Raw genomic sequence first — 6,073 nt, 5'->3', positions numbered from 1 at the left:
CTAGTGGGTCATAAATTGAAAAGGAAAGCGACACGACTTGTCTGCCGACCTTTGATAAAAACACGTTTTTCTGATTTTGTCCACAGAAATCTTCCTTCAAATATCAAATGATTTTTTATGACCTTCAACTTATCAAAGAGTTGCAGGTCTGTCACTTCAAAGAAATGTCAGATGTGAGAATTTCCAATAAATTGAAGTTTTATCTTTATCGATCGATAAGTGATATAAATGACATTTGGCCAAAATAGAAGGAGCTTGATATGTCAAGGATGTGCAGTTATGTGGCGGGGAATGGTGACAGGTAATGAGCCTATAAAACATGAATATGTCTTCCGTTTTTGTTTTTGTTCTAATTTTATGTGTTTTGGGGGGTTTTTTGTTGTTGTATTTTTTTTTGGGGGGGGGGCGATTGTCATGGGTCTTTTTTTGTTAATTTTTTGTATTTTCTCTCTCTCTTTCTCTCTCTCTCTCTCTCTCTCTCTCTCTCTCTCCCTCTCTCTCTCCCTCTCTCTCTCTCTTTCTTTCTTTCTCTCTCTCTCTCTCTCATTCTCACACTCTCTCTCTCTCTCTCTCCCTCTCTCTCTCCCTCTCTCTCTCTCTTTCTTTCTTTCTCTCTCTCTCTCTCATTCCCACTCTCTCTCTCTCTCTCTCTCTCTCTCTCTCTCTCTCTCTGTGTGTGTGTGTGTGTGTGTGTGTGTGTGTGTGTGTGTCTGTCTGTCGATCGATCGACTTCAACTGGGATTGATCTTATCACGTTGCGTGTGAAGTGAGTGTTTAGCCAACTGAACTATCGAGGGACTCCTTTATTTTGTGTATGCTGTAGAAGACGGAAAGGGGCGTGCAGAGAAGGGGAAAACCAACAATATTTCCCCCCTCTCATTAAGAAAACGCTATTATTTCTTAGTAAATACGTAATCGTTGAATAATGCTTTGAACGCGTTGAATTTTTTAAAAAATGTTCAACAATTGCAGAATATAATATTCGCACATATTATTGGTGTGAAATAAGGCGTAAAAGACAGCTGATTGGTAATTATAAATAATCTTTTGGTGCGCATGAATACAAATCCAACGTTTTTAGTTTTTGGGGTCAAATTGTCATTCATGCCGAAGGAGAAAGATGCACATTATGGTGGATAGAAGTTCGATTACCATACCATTTGATCACAAAACCTCCAATAATCTTACTTGGAGGGGTGGAATAAACGTATTCTTTCATCTCTTTTTACGACTTATTAAACTCGCTATATTTTTATCGTGCAAAAAAAACACATACTCACAAGCTCGTAGTGTTATTGGACAGGACAAAAATAACTTGTTTAATAAATACAACTAGATGAAAGAATCGTATCATATTTTTACGACAAGCCTACAAGCCGGCGCTAAAAACAATCAAAATTGATGTAAACTGAACGGGCCAAAATGGAAATCGTACAGGATACGCAGATGGCCAATGTAGCCAGATGTTAAATGTTTTTATAGCCATAATAATTTTCTTTATTGTGCTAATGTCAAAGGAGGACAATCCTCTCTGTGACGTAAATGAGGGGGTGATGCCTGATTGGCAATCGGAAGGGCATTGGTCGGCTGTTCTAGTCTGACCGAGAAAATCAAACTTGAGCATCTGTATAGCTCAATATCCACTATATGTGCTCAAAGCGCTTTAAAACCAAGCCAACAACAACACCTAACATGTAGAACGGGTTTTGACACATTTGAAGCGCTATTATTTATTTTTTTCGACATAGACAACGATGATACCGATCAGGTACTTATTTTACACCCAAGTGCAATGAGAAAATGTGAGTAATAACCCTTTTCCAAGGACTCAACATTTCGTTGCCAACAGCGTGACCTGCCGGTCCGAAGGCAGCAGCGTCTATGACGATCGACCCAAGTTGCAAATTCCGTACCGCACTCGTGCACCATTGCAATTCCGCCCGTAAGCTTCGTCACAACGCACCGTTCAATTAGATGCTCTGCGGTTTCGGGCTCGTTATCACAACGGGTACATGTTGGACATGTGGCAAGTCCCCACTGATGTAGTAAGCGTGCTGTTAGGGCTAACCCACACAGGAGACTGACTCCGACGACCCGGCACTGCCGTTCTCTGCCGTTTTCCGAATAAAGACGTAGGGCACGGACAAAATCCTAAGAATAAAGAGAAGACCCGCTAGAACTCCCCGTACCACGCACCCGACGTTTTCTGACGTTTTTTCTCGAGATTGGTATGGGTAGGTCTAGCTGCTCATCTCTTTATTATTATTATTGGTATTACTAAGGTATTTTGTCCGTGCCCGACGTCTTTATCCGGTGGACGGCAGAGGACGACAGTGCCGAGTCGTCGGAGTCAGTCTTCGGTATGGGTTACCCCTCAGCCTCCGGTGTGGGTAGCCCTCAGTCTACGGTATGGGTTAACCCTCAGTCTACGGTGTGGTTAGCCCTCAGTCTACGGTGTGGGTTAGCCCTCAGTCTACGGTGTGGGTTAGCCCTCAGTCTCCTCCGGTGTGGTTAGCCCTCAGTCTCTGAGTGGGTTCGCCCTCAGTCTCCTCCGGTGTGGTTAGCCCTCAGTCTACGGTGTGGTTACCCCTCAGTTTCAGTGTGGGTTAGCCCTCAGTCTCTGTTTGGGTTAGCCCTCAGTCTCCCCGGTGTGGGTTAGCCCTCAGCCTCCGTGTGGGTCAGCCCTAAGTCTCTGTGTGGGTTAGCCCTCAGTCTCCCCGGTGTGGGTTAGCCCTCAGTCTCCGTGTGGATTAGCCCTAAGTCTCTGTGTGGGTTAGCCCTCAGTCTCCCCGGTGTGGGTTAGCCCTCAGTCTACGGTATGGGTTACCCCTCAGTCCACGGTGTGGTTACCCCTCAGTCTCTGTGTGGGTTAGCCCTCAGTCTCCTCCGGTGTGGTTAGCCCTCAGTCTACGGTGTGGGTTAGCCCTTAATCGGGTTGCAGGTCCGAAGGCGAGTTTCATACCACAAAACCACGACACCGTATCATCAATTTAGAGATTTGCTCTTATTTATAGCACCAAAGATAGATTCAGAGGCACTTTGCGGTTTTGAAGGTCCTGGGTTCGAGTCCCGCTCTGGGCGCCGCAATTTTGATTCCTTGAAAAAAAGGTCCTTACTCACATTCTCTCACCGTATTCGGGTGTAAATGAGTACCTGGTGATGAACAGCGTTCTGCTCCTTCTCCCTTTCTTCATGCCGAAACTTCAGCAATTGGGAAGACTTGTATGGCCGCCGGGAGTCTGGTCGTTTCAGTCTCCGCTGATGTGGAGGACGAGAGACGAGAGACCCCTTTTGAAACTCTCACTGCTGGGTGCTCACTGGTTATAGTGTCAGGATATTTCTTTTTGCTATGAGAGCTTTATGGATCGCAACCAGCTTGGTGTTTTTTGTTTGTTTGGTTTTTCTTTCTTTTTTTTTTTTATTTCTTTTTTTGTTTTGTTAATTTGTTTGTTTGTTGTTTTTTAATTTTTATTAATTTTTTTTTTGGGGGGGGGGCGGTTGTTGGGTTTGTTTTTTTTTGTTGTTTTTTTTTTTTGGGGGGGGGGGGGGTTTAATGTTTGGGTTTTTGTTTGTTTTGTTTTTTTTTTGGTCGGTTGGTTTGGTTTTGTTTTGCTTTTTGCGTCGTTGAGTTTTCCAGCCCATACTTTTAAAAAGTTCTTCAGAATCTACATATTATGGCTGGTAGTTTTTGCATGCAAATCTCACAGTTCGTGTTTGTACTTTCTCAAGTTCTTCGATTTGGGTATGATGAAATGGGTCCCAAACCAAGCTGGCATATTCCAAGATGTGGTCTTGTGGTATGACAACCGCTTTCGGATCGGAAGGGCCTGGGTTCGAGCCTCGTTCGGCGCATAGTTGAGTCCTTGGAAAAGGCTCTTTACTCACATTCTCTCACCGTACTCTGGTGTTAAAATGTGTACCTGGCCATTTACAGCGTTGTATCTGACCAAAAAAAAATGTAATATCGCCTAACAGGCGTGATGTCACGTCCTACATGTTACGTGTTGCTGTTGGTCAGGGACCCCTTGTAAAGCGCTTTGAACACGTTTAGTGGATATTGCGCTATATAAAAGCTCAAGGGTTTGTTTTTTTTTTTTGTTTTATTTTTTTTTTTTTTTTTGTTGTTTTTTTTTTGGAAACTTCAAATTTTCTTTGGCGATTCTAATGTGTCCAATCGCCACCCCTTTATTTATTGTCAGTTTTATCAGCTCATAGAGCCACCTCTTTCTTTTCTTCATCCCTTACTTACTCTCTTCCTCCTTTTTCGTCATCCTCTTCACACTCTTTCCGCGCATGCTAGTTTATTTGATTTTTTTCACGTGCTTCATGTTCCCCTTTCTTTTTCGTTTTATTTTTGTTTTGTTTTGTTTTATTTTATTATTCATTTTGTTAGAGTTTTACTCGTATCTTTAATTTATATAATAGAAGGGAATGTTCAAAGAACAGTCAGTCCCTATTGAATTTGACGTCGTTATCGAGTTCGCTGACTGCGAGGTCCACTGTATTTGAGGAGATTACTTTCAAAATCTGCTAGTCGTATTTTCATCATAGACGCGTAGAAATCTGCTGTTTTTTTTTTTTTTTGTTTTTGTTTTTTTTTTTGTTGTTTTTTTGTCACTTATGTAGTGACTTAAAGAGGAAGATACTTTTTGCCTTGTTTGCTTCATTGAACAATACCCTGTGTGCGACTATGTCGTGGACTTGTGGTATGACACTCGCTTTCGGATCGGAAGGTCCTGGGTTCGAGCCTCGCTCGACGCATAGTTGAGTCCTTGGAAAAGGCTCTTTACTCACATTCTCTCACCGTACTCTGGTTTTAAAATGAGTACCTGGTCATTTACAGCGTTTTCTCTGACCAAAGAAAAATGTAAAATCGCCTAACAGGCGTTATATCACGTTCTACATGTTACGTGCTGCTGTTGGCCAGGGACCCCTTTTAAAGCGCTTTGAGCACGTTTAGTGGATATTGCTCTATATGAAAGCTCAAGGGTTTTTTGGGGTTTTTTTTTTCTTTTTGGAAACTTCAAATTTTCTTTGGCGATTCCAAATCGCCAACCCCTTATTTATTGTAAGTTTTATCAACTCATAGAGCCACCTCTTTCTTTTCTTCATCCTTTACTTACCCTCTTCCTCCTTTTCGTCATCCTCTTCACAACCCCCCCCCCCCCCCAACACACACACACACACACACACACACACACACACACACACACCCTCTCCCCTCCGTCTACAACTTTTTTCCACCTACTATTTATATTATATTACTTTATCTCCACTCAGTCTCCTTTCCTTTCCTTTCCTTTTTCTCACTTCTCACCCTCCGTTTCCCCCCTCTGCGCACAAAAGACGAGAGACAAGAGACTAAAGAGGCAGAGACGCAAAAAATCACCCCCCCCCCCCCCCCCCCCCCCCCCCCCCCCCCCCTCCCCCCAAAAAAGCAACATTATTAGGTGTCAACGTGGCCTGCTTGGCCTGGCTGCCGCGAACTCCCCCGTCCGGTCCTCTAACTCTTGTTCTGTCAGTGACAATGGTGACTGTTGTCAGCCACTAGCGCGACCTCCGCCACCACCACAGTCTGTGAGGACATCCTTTCCTATTGTAGCTGAGATTGCCAATTTGGCGTTTTTAAATCCAAATTCTAAAACAGCGTTGTTATTTTTTGATTAATTTTTTTTTTTTGCGGGGAGGAGGGTGGGGGGGGGGGGGGGGGGTTGAGATTGTTCTTGTTTTCGTGTTTGTTTGTTTTTGTTTTTTTTTGTGGCGCGAGTGGTAGGGGGGGGGCATGTTTTTTTTTTTGTTTTTTTGTTTTTTGTTTTTTAAGTTGCTTGGCATGAGAAAAGGAGTCTTTATGTTTGATTTTTTTTTTTTTTTCATTTATATTTTCAAAATGTAGTTTTGTTGTTTTCTTTTTCGTTTTTTTTCTTTACTTGGATGTTTGGGAGGGCGGGGGGGGGGGGGGGGGAGAGGGAAGGGAGGAGGGTTGGCATTTTTATTTTTCTCAAATCACATAATCTCACTTTAATTTCACGAAACATGCAACTGTTTACCCTTTGTTTATCCTGACAAACAGATT

Source organism: Berghia stephanieae, chromosome 1, assembly GCF_034508935.2.
Source record: "Berghia stephanieae isolate SIO BIC M18660-M18661 chromosome 1, UCSD_Bste_1.3, whole genome shotgun sequence".
NCBI lineage: Eukaryota > Metazoa > Mollusca > Gastropoda > Nudibranchia > Aeolidiidae > Berghia > Berghia stephanieae.
This window is presented reverse-complemented; position numbering follows the sequence as displayed.